At 36.2% G+C, this 19,111-nt stretch overlaps 1 long non-coding RNA gene across 1 annotated transcript in view; it reads right to left on the bottom strand.

The window, feature by feature from the left end:
* Nucleotides 1–19,111, bottom strand: part of LOC116813333 (uncharacterized) — a 115,637-nt gene that overhangs the window by 81,507 nt on the left and 15,019 nt on the right. The window contains exon 2 of the long non-coding RNA XR_004370947.2: nt 8,526–8,636. This is a non-coding gene — a long non-coding RNA (uncharacterized LOC116813333). The remainder of the gene's footprint in view (nt 1–8,525; nt 8,637–19,111) is intronic.

Raw genomic sequence — 19,111 nt, 5'->3', positions numbered from 1 at the left:
CAGTCTGAGATTGACCTGGGATGCTGGAGCTTGACAGGGGCAGGGGCAACCACCATTGCTGAGACTTGAGTAGGCAGTTCTATGCTTACAGTGTAAGCAAAGCGTCAGGGAAGCTCGAATTGGGCAGAGCTCACAGCAGCTCAGCAAGGCCTACTGCCTCTCTAGATTCCACCTCTGGGGGCAGGGCATATCTGAATAAAAGGCAGCAGACAGCTTCTCCAGACTTAAACATCCTTGCCTGTTAGCTGTGAAGAGAGTAGTGGTTCTCCCAGCATGACGTTCGAGCTTCAATAATGGACAGACTGTGCCCTCAAGTGGGTCCCTGACCCCCGTGTAGCCTGACTGGGAGACACCTCCCAGTCGGGGCTGACAGTCATCTCATACAGGCGGGTGCCCCTTTGGGACAAAGCTCCCAGAGGAAGGATCAGGCAGCAATATTTGCTGTTCTGTAGCCTCCAGTGGTGACACTCAGGCAAACAGAGTCTGGAGAGGACCTCCAGCAAATTCCACCAGACCTGCAGCTGAGAGGTCTGTCTGTTAGAAGGAAAACTAACAAACAGAAAGGAATAGCATCAACATCAACAAAAAAAGATATCCACAACAAAACCCCATCTGTAGGTCACCAACAGCAAAGATGAAAGGTAGATAAAACCACAAAGATGGGGAGAAACCAGAGCAGAAAGGCCGAAAATTCCAAAAACCAGAACGCCTCTTCTCCAAAGGAACACAACTCCTTACCAGCAAGGGAGCAAAACTAGATGGAGAATGAGTTTGATGAGTTGACGGAAGTAGGTTTCAGCAGGTTGGTAATAACAAACTTCTCTGAGCTAAAACAGCATGTTCTAACCCACCGCATGGAAGCTAAAAACCTTGAAAAAAGGTTAGACGAATGGATAACTAGAAGAAGCAGTGTACAGAAGAGCTTAAATGACCTGATGGAGTTGAAAACCACAGTACGAGAACTTCATGAAGCATAGACAAGCTTCAGTGGCCGATTCTATCAAGTGGAAGAAAGGATACCGGTGATTGAAGATAAAATTAATGAAATAAAGCCAGAAGACAAGGTTACATAAAAAAAGAGTGAAAAGAAATGAACAAAACCTCCAAGGAATATGGGACTGTGTGAAAAGACCAAATCTACATTTGATTGGTGTACCTGAAAATGACGGGGAAAATGGAACCAAGTTAGAAAACACTCTTCAGGATATTATCCAGGAGAACTTTCCCAACTTAGCAAGGCAGGCCAACATTCAAATTCAGGAAATACAGAGAACACCACAAAGATACTCCTCAAGAAGAGCAACCCCAAGACACATAAGTGTCAGATTCACCAAGGTTGAAATGAAGGAAAAAATGTTAAGGGCAGCCAGAGAGAAAGGTTGGGTTACCTACAAAGGGAAGCCCATCAGACTAACAGTGAATTTCTCTGCAGAAACCCTACACATCAGAAGAGAGTGGGGGCCAATATTCAACATTCTTAAAGAAAAGAATTTTCGACCCAGAATTTCATATGCAGCCTAAGTAAGCTTTATAAGTGAAGGAGAAATAAAATCCTTTAGAGACAGGCAAATGCTGAGAGATTTCATCACCATCAGGCCTGCCTTACAGGAGCTCCTGAAGGAAGTGCTAAACATAGAAAGGAACAACCAGTACCAGCCACTGGAAAAACATGCCAAATGGTAAAGACCATCAATGCTATGAAGAAACTGCATCAATTAACGGGCAAAATGATCAGCTAACATCATAATGACAGGATCAAATTTACACGTAACAATATTAACCTTAAATGTAAATGGGCTAAATGCCCCAATTAAAGACACAGACTGGCAAATTGGATAAAGATTCAAGACCCATCAGTGTGCTATATTCAGGAGACCCATCTCACATGCAAAGACACACATAGGCTCAAAACAAAGAGATGGAGAAAGATCTACCAAACAAATGAAAAGCAAAAAAAAAAAAAAAAAAAAAAAAAAAAAAAAAAAAAAAAAAAAAAAAAAAAAAAAAAAAAAAAAGCAGGGGTTGCAATCCTAGTCTCTAACAAAACAGACTTTAAACCAACAAAGATCAAAAGAGGCAAAGAAGGCCATTACATAATGGTAAAGGGATCAATTCAACAAGAAGAGCTAACTATCCTAAATATATATGCATCCAATACAGGAGCACCCAGATTCATAAAGCAAGTCCTTAGAGACGTACAAAGAGACTTAGACTCCCACACAATAATAATGGGAGACTTTAACACCCCACTGTCAATATTAGACAGATCAAAAAGACAGAAGGTTAACAAGGATATCCAGGACCTGAACTCAGCTCTGCAACAAGCAGACTTAACAGACATCTACAGAACTCTCCACCCCAAATCAACAGAATATACATTCTTCTCAGCACCACATCACACTTATTCTAAAATTGACCACGTAATTGGAAGTAAAACACTACTCAGCAAATGTAAAAGAACAGAAATCACAACAAACTGTCTCTCAGACCACAGTGCAATCAAATTAGAACTCAGGATTAAGAATCTCACTCAAAACCACACAACTACATGGAAACTGAACAACCTGCTCCTAAATGACTACTGGGTACATAACGAAATGAAGGCAGAAATAAAGAAGTTCTTTGAAACCAATGAACAAAGACACAACATACCAGAATCTCTGGGACACATTTAAAGCAGTGTGTAGAGGGAAATTTATAGCACTAAAGGCCCACAAGACAAAGCAGGAGAGATCTAAAATTGACACCTTAACATCACAATTAAAAGAACTAGAGAAACAAGAGCAAACAAATTCAAAAGCTAGCAGAAGATAAGAAATAACTAAGATCAGAGCAGAACTGAAGGAGATAGAGACACAAAAAAGCCCTTCAAAAAATCAATGAAGCCAGGAGCTGGTTTTTGAAAAGATCAACAAAATAAACACTTTATTTTGTATTAGTCTTGTATAGCAAGACTAATAAAGAAGAAAAGAGAGAAGAAACAAATAGACACAATAAAAAAAGATAAAGGAGCTATCACCACTGATCCCACAGAAATACAAACTACCATAGAGAATGCTATAAACAATTCCATGCAAATAAACTAGAAAATCTAGAGGAAGTGGATAAATTCCTGGACACATACATCCTCCTAAGACTAAACCAGGAAGAAGTTGAATTTCTGAATAGGCCAATAACAGGTTCTGAAATTGAGGCAATAATTAATAGCCTAACAACCAAAAAAAGTCGAGGACCAGACAGATTCACAGCCAAATTCTACCAGAGGTACAAAGAGAGGCTGGTACTGTTCCCTCTGAAACTATTCTGATCAATATAAAAAGAGGGAATCCTCCCTAACTCATTTTATGAGGCCAGCATCATCCTGATAGCAAAGTCTGGCAGAGACACAATAAAAAAAGAGAATTTTAGGCCAATATCCCTGATGAACATCAATGTGAAAATCCTCAATAAAATACTGGCAAACCGAATCCAGCAGCACATCAAAAAGGTTATCCACTACAATCAAGTCAGTTTCATCCCTGGGATGCAAGGCTGGTTCAACATACACAAATCAATAAACGTAATCCATCACATAAAGAGAACCAATGAAAAAAACCACATGATTATCTCAACAGATGCAGAGAAGGCCTTCAACAAAATTCAACAGCCTTTCATTATAAAAACTCTAAATAAACCAGATATCAAAGGAACATATCTCAACATAATAAGAGCTATTTATGACAAACTCACAGCCAATATCATACTGAATGGGCAAAAACTGGAAGCATTCCCTTTGAAAACAGGCACAAGACAAGGATACCCTTTCTTACCACTCCTATTCAACATAGTATTGGAAGCTCTGGCAAGAGCAATCAGGCGAGAGAAAGCAATAAAGGGTATTCAAATAGGAAGAGAGGAAGTCAAATTGTCTCTGTTTGCAGATTACATTATTGCATGTTTAGAAAACCCCATCATTGCGGCCCAAAATCTCCTTAAACTGACAAACAACTTCAGCAAAGTCTCAGGATACAAAATCAATGTGCAAAAATGACAAGCATTCCTATATACCAATAACAGACAAACAGAGAGCCAAATCATGAGTGATCTCACATTCACAATTGCTACTAAGAGAATAAAATACCTAGAAATACAACTTACAAGAGATGTGAAGGGCCTCTTCAAGGAAAACTACAAACCACTGCTCAAGGAGGTAAGAGAGGACACAAACAAATAGAAAAACATTCCATGCTCACGGATAGGAAGAATCAATATCATGAAAATGGCCATAATGCCCAAAGTAATTTATAGATTCAATGCTATCCCCATCAAGCTACCACTGACTTTCTTCACAGAATTGGAAAAAACTATTTTAAACTTCATATGGAACCAAAAAAGAGCCCATATAGCCAAGACAATCCTGGGTAAGAAGAACAAAGCTGGAGGCATCATGCTACCTGACTTCAAACTTTACTACCAGGCTACAGTAATCAAAACAGCATGGTACTGGTACCAAAACAGATATATAGACCAATGGAAGAGAACGGAGCCCTAAGAAATAACACTACAGATCTACAACCATCTGATCTTTGACAAACCTGACACTCACAAGCAATAGGGAAAAGATTCCCTATTTAATAAATGGTGTTGGGAAAACTGGCTAGCCATATGCAGAAAACTGAAACTGGACCCCTTCCTTATACCTGATACAAAAATCAACTCAAGATGGATCAAAGACTTACACGTAAGGTCTAGGACCATAAAAATCCTAGAAGAAAACCTGGGCAATACCATTCAGGACATAGGCATGGGCAAAGACTTCATGCCTAAAATACCAAAAGCAATGGCAATAAAAGCCAAAATTGACAAATGGGGTCTAATTAAACTAAAGAGCTTCTGCACAGCAAAAGAAACTATCATCAGAGTGAACAGGCAACCTACAGAATAAGAGAAAATTTTTGCAATCTATCCATCTGACAAAGGGCTACTATCCAGAATCTACAAAGAACTTCAACAAATTTACAGGAAAAAATCAAACACCCCATCAAAAAATGGGCAAAGGATATGAACAGACACTTCTCAAAAGAAGACATTTATGCAGCCAACAGACTTATGAAAAAATGCTCATCATCACTTGTCATTAGAGAAATGCAAATCAAAACTGCAATGAGATACCATCTCACACCAGTTAGAATGCTGATCATTAAAAAGTAAGGCAACAAAAGATGCTGGAGGGGTTGTGGAAAATTAGGAATGCTTTTACACTGTTGGGAGTGTAAATTAGTTCAACCATTGTGGAAGACAGTGTGGCGATTCCTCAAGGATCTAGAACTAGAAATACCATTTGACCTAGCAATCCCATTACTGGGCATATACCCAAAAGATTATAAATCATTCTACTATAAAGACACACACACACGTATGCTTATTGCGGCGCTTCACAATAGCAAAGACTTGGACCAACCCAAATGTCCATCAATGATAGACTGGATTAAGAAAATGTGGCACATATATACCATGAAATACTATGCAGCCATAAAAAAGGATGAGTTCATGTCCTTTACAGGGACATGGATGAAGCTGGAAACCATCATTCTCAGCAAATTGTCACAAGATCAGAATACCAAACAGCACATGTTCTCACTCATAAGTGGGAGTTGAACAGTAAGAACACATGGAGACAGGGAGGGGAACATCACACACTGGGGCCTGTGGGGGGTGGGGGAATAGGGGAGAGATAACAGGAGGAATATCTAATGTAGATGATGGGTTGATGTGTGCAGCAAACCACCATGGCATGTGTATACCTATGTAACAAAACTGCACATTCTGTACATGTAAACCAGAACTTAAATTATAATACAAAAAAATACATTTTTTACTCTAGAGCTTAAGAGTCTTAATATAATTGGTACATAAAATTTCTCTTGATTAAGGCAGCAGTTATTTAAAGAAAAAGGTGGAATAGCTATAGTCTGTTTGCTTTTCTAGGTGCAGATATCACCTTTCCCCAGACTTAATAATTCTACCGTCAGTACATGGCTAATTTATCAACCAATAACTGTATTCTGAGGCATTATCTATATCATTTAGTCTTCTACATTTGAACTTACAAACTTATACTCCAACGAATTTGATTCCATGTTAATCTATGGCATAATATTTTGATCATTTTTGTGCAATAAAGTCCTTCTTTTTTATGTGGGAGAAAAAATCTCCTGTCTAACACAAACAACATTATCTCTAAAAGTGTGATACATCATCATACATGCAAAACTAAGCCGAGGTAGGCTAGACTGGCAGATTAGATGGACCACTTCAATTTTCCATCGATCAAATTATAGTTTATTGTGCAGCTGAACTACCTCAGGCAACACAAATCTAAGAAACTGTCATTTTGGAAACATTACATTTTTTTCCTTGTCACATTATAACCCGAGCTATAGTCATAAAAAAGAATGTCATACCATTACTGGATCATAATATTCCTTAATTCAAGACCAGCTAATTCATACCTTTAAAGGTTATAGAGTATAGGAAATAATACCAGCCAACCATGTTGTTATTTTAATTATTTCCAAAATAATGATGATTCAAAAAATATTCAATTAAACACAGGATGGTTGCCTAAAATGTTGGTTTAATAATAAGATTAGAGACAAAATTATAATTCTTGATTCATCTAATATTTCAATTGTTTCATGCATAAAATAAAGTTTTAAAAATTTAAAGATTCCATCTTTGAAAATAAAATAATAATAACTTTCAGTTTTTAACCATTTTTACAACAGAAAAAGTGATTCATTGGTCAGATGAAAATTTTAACAAAAACAAGCAACAACAAAAATCTAACAGCCAAACATTAAAAATCTGATTACATTCTATCACCCACAAAAGTGTGTCAATACATTTTTCTGACATTTATTCTGCAAAGTTCCTCTTATGTTGAGGAATTATCATAGATGCTGTTGCATTTTAAAAGCTTTCTCTCGGTTCATCTTAGATGTCTGAAATAAGCTGATGGCATTTCTATAGCTAGAAATATTTAGTTGAATGCATGCAACAACGATGATTGCTTTTCTTTGTAGTAGAGGTATTACAATTTGGAAAGTGAGGAGGGAAAATGACAAAATAAATTTTATTCTCAAAATACAATTTCTTCAAAATTGAATGAGATATTTGTGCAAGAATGAACCTGGTTAAAACCATGGTGGTTTCCAGTTGCTATCGACTCATATTTATACTTAAAATGTATTCATGATTACTTGATGAAGGCATAAACATGCTCAAGAAATAATACTCATAAATAATACATGCTAAAGCCTGAAGATAATCAGACAAGTTATAAGAATATACCTCCCTCCACAAATGTATGTCATTGCTACATTTCATGAAAGGCCATTTAATTGACTACCAGATAAAGGAATAAACCTGCTAAAAGAATAGATTTACTGTGCACTGAGGCAATGCATTTAAGAGGTCTCCACTGAATAAAAAACTAGTTCCATTGGCTGCGCTATGATATGTTCTTGAACGCGTTGGGACTTATTAACTGAACTTTTATGTGCATTTTATGCATCATTTATTTTTGAAAAATCAGGAATTTTCATGATAGCAATTACTTAGGCACTAAAGTCATGCGAAATTCCTGTGGTTGGTACCACAAAATCCACCCCAAGGAAAGACCTTACCCTCTTTTTAACACCTCTGGAGTTTAGGATGGAAAAAAAGGAAGTGGAATAACACCAAAGAAGGTGTATATGGCTCAACTGAATGCTGTGGGTTTTCCTTAAAAAGGTAGCTTGAAGGCCTTACACTAACTCTTCTGTAGATTTTATTTTATTGGCATGGAAGTTAAAAAAAACCCCAACAAATTCTTGAATCATTTTTTGCAAATACGATGATGATAACACCTAACACTTACTGAGAGTTTTCTATTTGCCTAAGCAAATTTGTAACATTTGTTTATTTGTACCATATTTGTGCAAATATGTCCATGCTTGGCATGACCATAAACATCTTCATTCTGTTCTATTTAGCCAAGATTTGTATTTGCCTGTTCTGCAATTCCTTCCCCACATTGGAACTACAAATCCTATTGGCAATAAAGCTTTTTGGTTCAGCTTTGCTATAAAATTCAGAGTGTTTCTCAACACTATATAATTAAATGCAAATGCTAAGCTGTAATTATATTATGGATGTGACTAAAAGAGACTGAGGGAAGGAAATTCTTGGTTAAATCTGCTTCCACCTTGTTGTTTCTAGGTTTCCTGTGGTTTCATCTCTGCACTTTCACTCTGTATTTGATCCAAAGTAACTTTTAAAGGCCTCATTAAGATTTAACTGAATGTGCAGGTTTTCAGTCTTCCCTCTGCAGGACCCTGGACAAGAAGGATGAAATAGCATTCCTCTGTTGATGCATTGCAAAGTTCTATTCCATCCCCCGCTACTTATATTTTTTAGTTATGGACACATAAGGGGTTGAATGTACCAGCAGAGACTCTGAGATTGGAGACTCTTTGTAAAGAGCAGTGTCTGACATGGCTTACTTGCAAATAGGATTCACATCATTAGACTTAGCCTTCATTTTCCTCCTTTCACTACACCTTAGTGTCTGCTCCTCATTCTCTCCTCTTTCCTTCTTCTGTGGCCGTTTTTTCCTACAAAGACAGGAGCAATATGTTGTCAGAAATCATAGTTACCATAGGACAAAAAGGCACGGGGCAATTGAGAATTTAAATATCAACAGTTCTGATCAGCCTGACTTTTTATCTCCTGTACTGTGATTTTAAAGCTACTACTGGACTTACGTGAAGTGTGTCATGCCAGGTTGAGCAGCTATTATTTCCCACTTGCCCAAATTTTCCCCTGAGGCTTGAAAGGACAAGACCTGGGAAACAGGCTTTCTGAAATCCCTGGGTTCTCAGGTGGCATCTGTAGGGTTGGTCTGATTTAGATATTTAACTCTTCCTAGAATGCTAGAATTCTAGAGCTGATTGGAAATCTAAATTAGCTAGTGTGAGATTCAGAGTTGAGCCCATGTCGCACAGTCTTTGAGTGATAGCGAGTGACTAAAGCCTGGTCCTCTAATACTTAGTTTAGGGCTTATTCCCATATTACGGCAGTTTCTAAATCTTGGCCTTCAGCCCAGTGCTGATGCAGGAGAAAGCATGCATTAATCCTCAGCTAGATAGAAAAAAAAGGCCACAATAAGGTGAATTTTTCATAGAGCAGACTTCATTCCATAGTAAGAATATCCTAAACTTTGATATGGCAGTGTCTGTTTTTGGGTGAAATTGTGGTGAAAGTCATTTATATTTCTTTTGCCTTTGTTTGTTTAAAATGTCTTTTCTTGGCAAAATTAAAATATTGGCAGCCCAATGATGGAACTTATGTATTTATTTGAAATGTTGTTGCTCCACGAAATCTAAGTCTGGGAAACATTGCAGTAGGCTGGCTTCCTCCCCCTTTCGAGTCCCAGGTGGGCATTGCTGGGAGTCTCTCTTTCAGTTTTCTTCTTGGCAGAATATGTCCTATGATTCTTGGCTGGAGGCTGTGGAAACCTCTATGGATGGAAGGTTAGTGAGCCTGGGGTTCAGACTCAGCTCTCACCAATTAAGGAGCCACATTTGTCAAGCCATTAGGCTCTCTGGACTTCATTTTTTAAATTATATCAAACAAATGGTGGTCAAGTTAACCTATGAGACTCTTTTAGCTCTCTTTCTCTTGTGTATATGTGTGTTTGTGTGTGTTTAGCATGTCCTGTTTTTGAGGCAGTGCTTGTGGACAAAAGTTTTATCAGTTTGGACTAAAGAAGCGTGGTGTAGACAAGTGCGGATTAGGGAGAAGTAAAAAGATAGAAGAATCAATTTTATTCCCACAAAGAAGGTGAATCCTAACTAACAACATGCAGACCTCTGAATTGTTTGCTATGTTTACTGAAGTACTCATGTCTGGTTTTGCTCCTTCCTTTACCTAAGTTTTGGTGCTCAGGTTGCTTGATATTTGAATGTATAAACTAAATCTGAACTTATGCACATGCCAAATTTGCTGGAATACATTCACTCTGTGCATAAATTGTTGCTTTAATTGCAAGGACACTGGCATTGGGGGCTAAGAGCTGGGTTGAGAATCCAGCGTTTTTAGTTTTTAGGTTGCTCCACATGAGCTGTCTAACTTTTAGACCTACATGGAGATACTGCCTTTCTTTGTGATGACTTTAATTATTAAATAAGGTTATAAACATAAACACGTATTGTGAACTGTAAAGAGCTATATATCCCAGTGGAGTGGGGGCAAAAAAGAAACAAAGCAAAACCAAAAAAAAAACTATGTACATGTCAGGCATTTATTACTGTTTGTGATCTATATTTTATTTTACACATGATACATGTGATGGATTTATATTATATACAGAAGTATCTTTCTCTATTTCACAATTTTATTAATGACTGCATAGTCCTAGGATCATCCTTCTTTCCTTCTTTCTCTTCTTTCCTTCTTCCTTCCTTTTAAAAATTTCTTTCTGTCTCCTTACTATGCAGACCCTATAAAATGTTGTCTATTTTTCATCTTTTGACTTTCTCACCTAGACTCAGGAGTCACTAAACACCCCTAGCTCATTTAAGCTTTTATGAGTCACCTTGTTGTCTGCAGCATAATCTCTAAGTCTCTTAGTAAGGCACATCAAGCCTTGTATAAGTTTACTCCAAAATATCTATCCATGCCTCTTCCTTGCCCTGTATTCTCTGACACACTTTCGAAAGTCTGCCTTTTTGAACACTTCGTTATAGGCTGAAATTCCTACCCTCTCACTTCATCTGACAAAGTCTTACTCATCCTACTCAAATCTGCTTTTCAGCTCTCCTAAGCTGTGTTAGTCTCTCATCTGTGAACCCCGTGTACTCGCCCCCCACCAACATTGCTATGTGGTGACACATGTTATACTGTAAATTTCTATGGTATCATTTATCAGAAGCTAGAAATCGTCTTATTAGACTTTTTGTCTCTCATTGCCTATTAAAATATCTGGCAGACAGCAGATACTTAGTAAATGTTTATGGGCAAATACATACAACATCAGTAATGTATGTTTTGATATTGTTGATATTTTGTCACTTAGTGCTGGTCTGGTAAAATTCAATTAAGATCAGGGTTTTGCTTATTATTATTGTTATTGTTGTTATTATTTTCCTTGTTTTTGTTTTTTACTCCCAAGCAACAAAATTGCTAAATTTTGAGAAATCATTTACAGTATAGTATATTTGATCTTATTTTTACTATTAAAACAGTGAAGTATGAGACATTGTTTAAAGTTCTCTAAATTATTCAACTGAACCAACTTGGCAACAATCCAACTGATGGCATGGTGAGCAATTTTCAACAGTAGATTTAGATTTCCATAGTAAAGGTGATCTTAACATCTCTTAAAGCTTCCCCTTTATTTTTAGCTGGAGTGTAATTAAATACATTATCTTACTTTTTATACGAACATTTCCTAGAAATTTCATGAAAAAGTAAAAAGAGGAGGCTAGAAAAAATTTTGCTTAATTCCCCCTGAAGATTGGCACAAGACAAGGATGCCCTCTTTCACCACTCCTATTCAACATACTATTGGAAGTTCTGGCCAGGACAATCAGGGAAGAGAAAGAAATAAAGTGTATTCAAATAGGAACTGAGGAAGTCAAACTGTCTCTGTTTGCAGATGACAAGATCCTATATCTAGAAAACCCCATTATCTCAGCCCAAAAACTTCTTAAGCCGATAAACAACCTCAGCAAAGTCTCAGAATACAAAATCCATATGCAAAAATCACAGCATTCCTATATATTAAAATAGACAAGCAGAGAGCCAAATCATGAATGAATTTCCATTCACAATTGCTACAAAGAGAATAAAATACCTAGGAATACAGGTAACAGGGGAAGTGAAGGACCTCTTCACGGAGAACTATGAACCACTGCTCATGGAAATAAGAGAGATAACAAACAAATGGAAAAACATTTCATGCTTATGGATAGGAAGAATCAACATTGTGAAAATGGCCATACTGCCCACAATAATTTATAGATTCAAAGCTATTCCCATTAAACTATCATTGACATTCTTCATAGAGTTAGAAAAAAACTATGTTAAAATTCATATGGAACCAAAAAGGAGCTTGGAAAGCCAAGACGATTCTAAACAAAAAGAACAAAGCTGGAGGCATCATGCTACCTGACTTCAAACTTTATCACAAGGCTAGAGTAACCAAAATAGCATGGTATTGGTACAAAAACAGACACATAAACCAATGGAACAGAATAGAGATCTTAGAAATAAGACCACACACCTACAAGCACATGATCTTTGATAAACCTGGCAAAAACAAGCAGTGGGGAAAGGATTCCCTATTTAATAAATTGTGCAGGGAAAACTGGCTAGCCATATCCAGAAAATTGAAAATGGACCCCTTCCCTACACCTTATACAAAAATTAACTCAAGATGGATTAAACACTTAAATGTAAAACCTAAAACCTAAAATACTTAAATGTAAAATCTAGGCAATATCATTCAGGACATAGGCATGGGCAAAGACTTCATGACTAAAACACCAAAAGCAATTGCAACAAAAGCCAAAATTGACAAATGAGATCTAATTAAACTAAAGATCTTCTGCACAGCAAAAGAAACTATCATCAGAGTGAACAGGCAACCTATAGAATGGGAGAAAATTTTTGCAATCTATCCATCTGACGAAGGTCTAATATCCAGAATCTACAAGGAACTTAAACAAATGTACAAGAAAAAAACAAACAGCCCCATTAAAAAGTGGGTGAATGCTATGAACAGACCCTTCTCAAAGAAGACATACATGTGACCAACAAACATGAAAAAGAGCTCAACATCACTGATCATTGGAGAAATGCAAATCAAAACCACAATGAAATACCATCTCATACTAGTCAGAATGATGATTATTAAAAAGTCAAGAAACAATGGATGCTGACTAGGCTGTGGAGAAATAGGAATGCTTTTACACACTTGGTGGGAATGTAAATTAGTTCAACCATTGTGGAAGACAGTGTGGCAATTCCTCAAAGACCTAGAACCACAATTACCATTTGATCCAGCAATCCCATTACTGGGTATTTACTCAAAGGAATAGAAATCATTCTGTTATAAAGATACATTCACACATACGTTCATTGCAAGATTATTCACAATAGGAAAGACATGGAATCAACCTAAATGTTCATCTATGATAGACTGCATAAAGAAAATGTGGTATATGTACACCATGGAATACTATGCAGCCATAAAAAATGAGATCATGTCCTTTGCAGGGACATGGATGGAACTGGAAACCATTATCCTCAGCAAACTAACACAGGAACAGAAAACCAAGCACTGCGTGTTCTCACTTATAAGTGGGAGCTGAATAATGAGAACACGTGGATGTGGAGAGGGGAACAGCACATGCTGGGGCCAGTTGGGAGAGGGGTTCTTGTGGAAGGGAAAGCATCAGGGTAAATAGCTAATGCATGTGGAGCTTAATATGTAGGGGATGGGTTAAGTGCAGCAAACCACCATGGCACGTTTACCTATGTAACAAACCTGTACGTCCTGCACATCTATCCCGGAACTTAAAATAAAATAAAAATTTTTTTAAAAGTTGCTTAAAAATCCAGGGATTTGGACCTACAGATTTTTAAAGAATAATCATACTTTTTGAAATTGATAGTCACAATTAATTTTAGAGAAAGAATCTTGCCCACCTACCCACAAGCTTTAGTCACGTAAATGAACTCGGTTGTAAAGTAATTAAGAAGTGAAACAGAGAATGACAATATCAAAGTTAGTAACAACAATATAATCGTATCACATAATAATTCATAGCATTCCCATGTACAGCTATAATTTTAAGCTTGTCATTTTATGAAATGGATTGGAATGTATTTGGATAATGATTTCCACACATTCAAATATTTTTTGCAGCTCAATTTCCTCTTAAATCATCAACTGTTCAAAGCTAATAGTTGCAATGAAAGTTGAAGCCCAAGTCAGAAAGAAAATTATATCTTTGACCTAATTTTGTCTTTTAGATTTTTTAACTGGGTTGACTTCTGGCTGCCATACAGAGGGTTGTGTGTATGTGTGTGCATGCACACATTGGGGCAGGGAGGGGACAGTGATTAAAGATTTCTGATCTGAGTCTCTCTAACAGTTTCCAAATCTTAAAATAAATGTCATTGACATAGTTGTTTATCCAACATTTCCTAACTGCTTCAAATACTTCATGGAATGTATGTGAAGAAACAAACAGGAAAACCAAATATTTTATTTCATTATTTGTTTATTATTTTATATGGGAATACCTTTGTCATAGTTCAGATTCCCTGGGAAACAGACTGAGAAATGCATGCAGGATGTTTTTTGGAAAGTGATCTGGGGAACAATTCCTGTGAGGAATTAGGAAGCAGGGTGTGGAGGGAGAAGGTGAATTGTAATGCATTTGCCACAGGGGCCATATTAAATCCCAGGAAGAGCTCTAAGGTGGGGATTGTTCCTCCCAGATGTCTGAAATAAGCAACCTGAGCCAGAATTTTTCCTTCTCCATCATCTGGTCATTAGTTACGAGCTTTTGCACTTTCTCCATAGCAAACTTAATAAGTGAATTATGGCTGATTTCTACTATTGTTCGAACTCCAAAATATTCACTTTATCCTATTTCTCCATTATATGGTAAAGATCTTAAAGGCTGGGTTAGGCCTATTTTGTTTGTTTTGAGACAGCATCTCACTCTGTCACCCAGGATGGAGTGCAGTGGCATGAACATGGCTCACTGTGCAGCCTCTATCTCCAGCAATCCTCCCACCTCAGCCACTCATGTAGGTGGAAGCACAAGGTGCACTCACCACGCCCAGCTAATTTAAAAATCTTTTTTTTTTTTTTTGTAGAAACAGTGTCTCACGATGTCTCATGTTTGTCATGACATGTCAATATGGTATTGATTCAGATAATATATAGGAAGAGATAGTTTGACTTTATTTGTGATACTCAAAAATGTATAACATAGAACTAGGCAAAATGGCTTTCCAAATAAAAACCAAAACTAATTGATTAATTACTGAAAACACTACTTTTAACCTATTACACATAATAAACATGTAAATTTCAAAATATTACAATTGTCCTAAAATATTTTTAAATAAAATAGCTAGGTAAATCATAGGAGTAGAGAACTTTGCTCAATGTAAATTTCATGTATTTTCCCCAAAGTTTGTATTGTTTTCCTCCAGAACTTTAAAAGGAAAAGCTAATGATAATTTGCAACGTCTTAAGTCTTTAAATACAGTGAAAACAAGCTAGTTGTGCATTTGAGTATTTGCCTCTATTACAGTCCCATTTTACCTTTTAAAATTGAGTTGGATTATAGAAAAATAAATAGGAGACAAAACCTGGAATTGAATTCCATAATCACAGGAAACACGTGGATTCACTTAGGGCTACAGGTGCTTCTTCGGTAAAGGAGGGTACAGCCTGTTTGTATCTGAATTGGTCCCTATTTGGGTCCAGAGGCATCCCGAATGTCAAGAAGACCGAGGTGGTGCCTAGGAATTGGAGATTGGATGGTGAGGGGTGTCAAAAATTTAATTTGCTATAATATTTTTGAGCCGTAAATCCACCGAGAACTTTCTCTGACAGCTTTTATGCTGAAAACTTCCATGGATGTTTCATTTTGAGAGACAGTGTAGTGTAGTTAAGAGCATGGATTCTAGAGTTGGTCTGCTTGTGTTTAATTTCAAGATCCACTATTTATTTGCTGCGTGTCCTTGCTCAACTTACTTACCTACTCTCTCTGTTCTTCTATTTCCTCATCTTCAGATGGCGGTAATATTATCTACCTCATAGTTGAGGTATTAAATTAGTTGATACAGGCAGGACACTTATGACAGTACATGGCATATAGCAAATATTTACATAGCACCTACTAGTCTTATTTACCAGCCTTTAGCTTAAATTAATACCAGTCATATTTATGAAATACCAGTCCCCTTCCTTGATTAAAACCAGCTCCCCATACACCTAGTTAACAACCCAAAGTCTGTATCTACCACTAAACATGGCAACTTACTCATTTACCAACTTAGGTTCACATTTAGTGGAAAGAAAATAAGTGATAAGGTAAAGTTTAGGAAGAATTGACCCACTTATGCCTAGGGTTCCATAATTGGAGCGCTAAGCATGTGAGAGTTTTTATATCCTGCTGCTCAAGGTTATCACCAAAGTCTGATTTTTTCACTCATGTAAAAGTTCAAAAAATGGCAACCTCTGGCATAAATGGGTTAATAATAGCCAGGGACAAAGTTGATGGACGCAGATGCAGGAGATCAAGTGCTATTTTTGGCACAAAGTTACTCACTGTCTCCGGGTGATACTCGGTTGAGATTACCTGGTCACTGAAATCTCAGACTGACTTTCCAGCTGGATTTTATAAAGTATGAGAGAATAATTTTTATGAAACAGGGAAAAGGTAATTCATAGCAAGTGTGATGTGGCTATTTATACATATGTATATGTATATGCTCCCACACATATTTATAAACTAATTTGTACTAGATAAAATTAATGCATAATTGTCTCTTTTTTTAGGTGACAAAATGGTGAAGCAAAAGTTTAAATATACCATGCTAAACTTACAAAATAGAAAGTACAAGAATTTTCCCACGTATTTTTCTCTACAAAATTTTTGAAAATTTACTAAACATATTGTTAACCTGGCTCATATAAGTTTAGATTTTCATATAAATAGAAGACATAATTACTCTAGAAATGCATGTGCCCATAATTGCATTTTAAAACTTTTGCTTTTATAATTGCTGCTTCTGAGCATTTCTCACATGCACGCACACACACACACACACACACACACACACACAAATTGTTACTTAGATTAGCCAAACACCATATGATCTACCACTTTTCTTAAATCCAGTGACCATTTTTTAGGCTCTTCGGACATGACTCTGTCAGGCTTTTGCAATAGAGAGACTTTTAGTTTATTTATTTTGTGATTACAATAACATGTCGAGAGTCAGGAGTAGGTCTATGTGGTAAGTACATCTGGGTTTTGTGTACTCTGGACTGGTGATTCTCTGAGCAGGGATTCACTCTGTGCATTTGAAATATAAAAATGCAGTAGAAGTGGAAAAAGAATGTTTGTGTGTTCTTTTGGCCTCAAAACATTCACAGCCCATCGTCCCACTCAGGCAGTTATTTGGGATAACAGAACTTATTTATTTTTCTTTTATTTTTTTGTGTATGTAATAACTACATTTCTATGACAGATTTTACTTAATATCTATTTTTAATACATTATTTTAGTTATCTATCAAATAGTGAAGAAAATGGAACAGAATGAATACTTTTTCCTCTTTAAAAATGGGTGATTTTAGGCATGAGAGTCAAAGGATAATATGAATTAATTTATAAATTAGACTCTGGGTTCCACATGTTTCTTGGCTAAACAACTTGGAACAAGACTTGGTCTTTTAAGTGTTTCTTTTAAGTGATCTTTTAAGTGTATGTAACCTTCTTCATGTAAGGTGTTTTGCCTTTGACTATGAGCCCCAGCTTTATTTTACTTAATAAGGATATATTTCCTCTACTAAAGGAAGATTTGCAAAAAAAAATCACTAAGTTACCAAAATAAATATTAAAATTGTTATTTTCTTCTTATTTCTAAAACTGTTACTAGTTTTTTCTGCCATGTATGGATTCTTTATGAAGAAAATAAAAAAGTTTTCATGTATCTATTAGTGTTACCAAATAACCTTTATAGAAGTTATTGGACTAACTTTATAATTTGTAGACCAAAGAAATAGAATTTTCTGACATTGATATAAAATACATAGTCTTCTAATTCCCAGGCTAGCTATTTGAGACTGAGCAGGGGACATAAGGAGCCAGAGCAATAGATACTCTATTTGTTGTGAATTAGTCAGAAAAGGCAGAGCAGAAAGGTCTGGTTTCCATAGCTCATGAATTCTGGATATTTTATGTACCTAAAATCATTCCATTGTTAAGTTATCTTGACTTTAGGAAACTGATTTTTATTAATAACTCCAGCAATGATGTGCATCTATATGTGATGAAATAACCTTAAAGAAGTTAAGATGAGTAGTTTTAGTAACCACACATTTTCTATGGTTTTCTCATGTTTTCTGAACTAGTTTAGAAATGTATATAAATTAAAATTGAATTATCTTGGATAATGTTTTTATCTTTGTCATATAAGAAATAGTACAAGAGAGATCTTTACTCACGGTTTTTCAATCCTTGTGGCTCCGGTAATGCACCAGAGAGAAATAAAACTATAAAAATGTCAAAACAACTTTTGGGACTTTAACAAAATGTGTGAAAGAAAGAATGATTCAAAAAAAAAAAAAAAAGCTGAGCTTTTCAGCGGTTTATTTTAACTAATTCAATCTATACTGAGTTAAAATTTAAAACTAAAGCTGGCATATTATAACAGGGCAGATAGAAAATCAAGAATTGAAAGACCTGCTAAAAATATTTAAGCAAATTACAACTTAGAAACAACTTGAAGACTTTTTTCCACGTGACTTTTCACTAGACTCTAAATTTTGATGCAGTCCAATTTATAATAGCCTTTCAATAAAGATAAGTGTCAATGCAACATATAAATATACATGCAACAAAATAATATTGCTTTGGGTAGTGAACAACAACAAATAATCATTTATTTTTATAAAGGACGAGACCTATGCTTGTGACTATTACAACCCACTGAATGCTTATTATGCTGGGTCTCATGTAATAAGAAACCGCCCCCCAACCAATCCTATATTTTTAGCTCTATCTACTGACATTGTGTTACTTCATTACTCAGTTGGTTGTTTACAATATGTTTCAAGGAAATAAAGAATCAAAAATATAAAAAAGATCCATCATAGCATATAGGCTGGATATAGTGGGAAGTGAGGATAGTAGGGAATGGATACATAGAATGAATATAGAAGAGTGCCTGGCAAGAAGTAATAAAAAGATAAAAACAGGTTCAGTGACATAATGATGTTATGATGCAAGCTGGAGGTATCAGAGGTTGTGTTCAGAAATGGGAAATTTGAA

The sequence above is a fragment of the Hylobates moloch genome, unplaced genomic scaffold (genome assembly GCF_009828535.3).
Source record: "Hylobates moloch isolate HMO894 unplaced genomic scaffold, HMol_V3 SCAFFOLD_9, whole genome shotgun sequence".
NCBI lineage: Eukaryota > Metazoa > Chordata > Mammalia > Primates > Hylobatidae > Hylobates > Hylobates moloch.
This window is presented reverse-complemented; position numbering and strand designations above follow the sequence as displayed.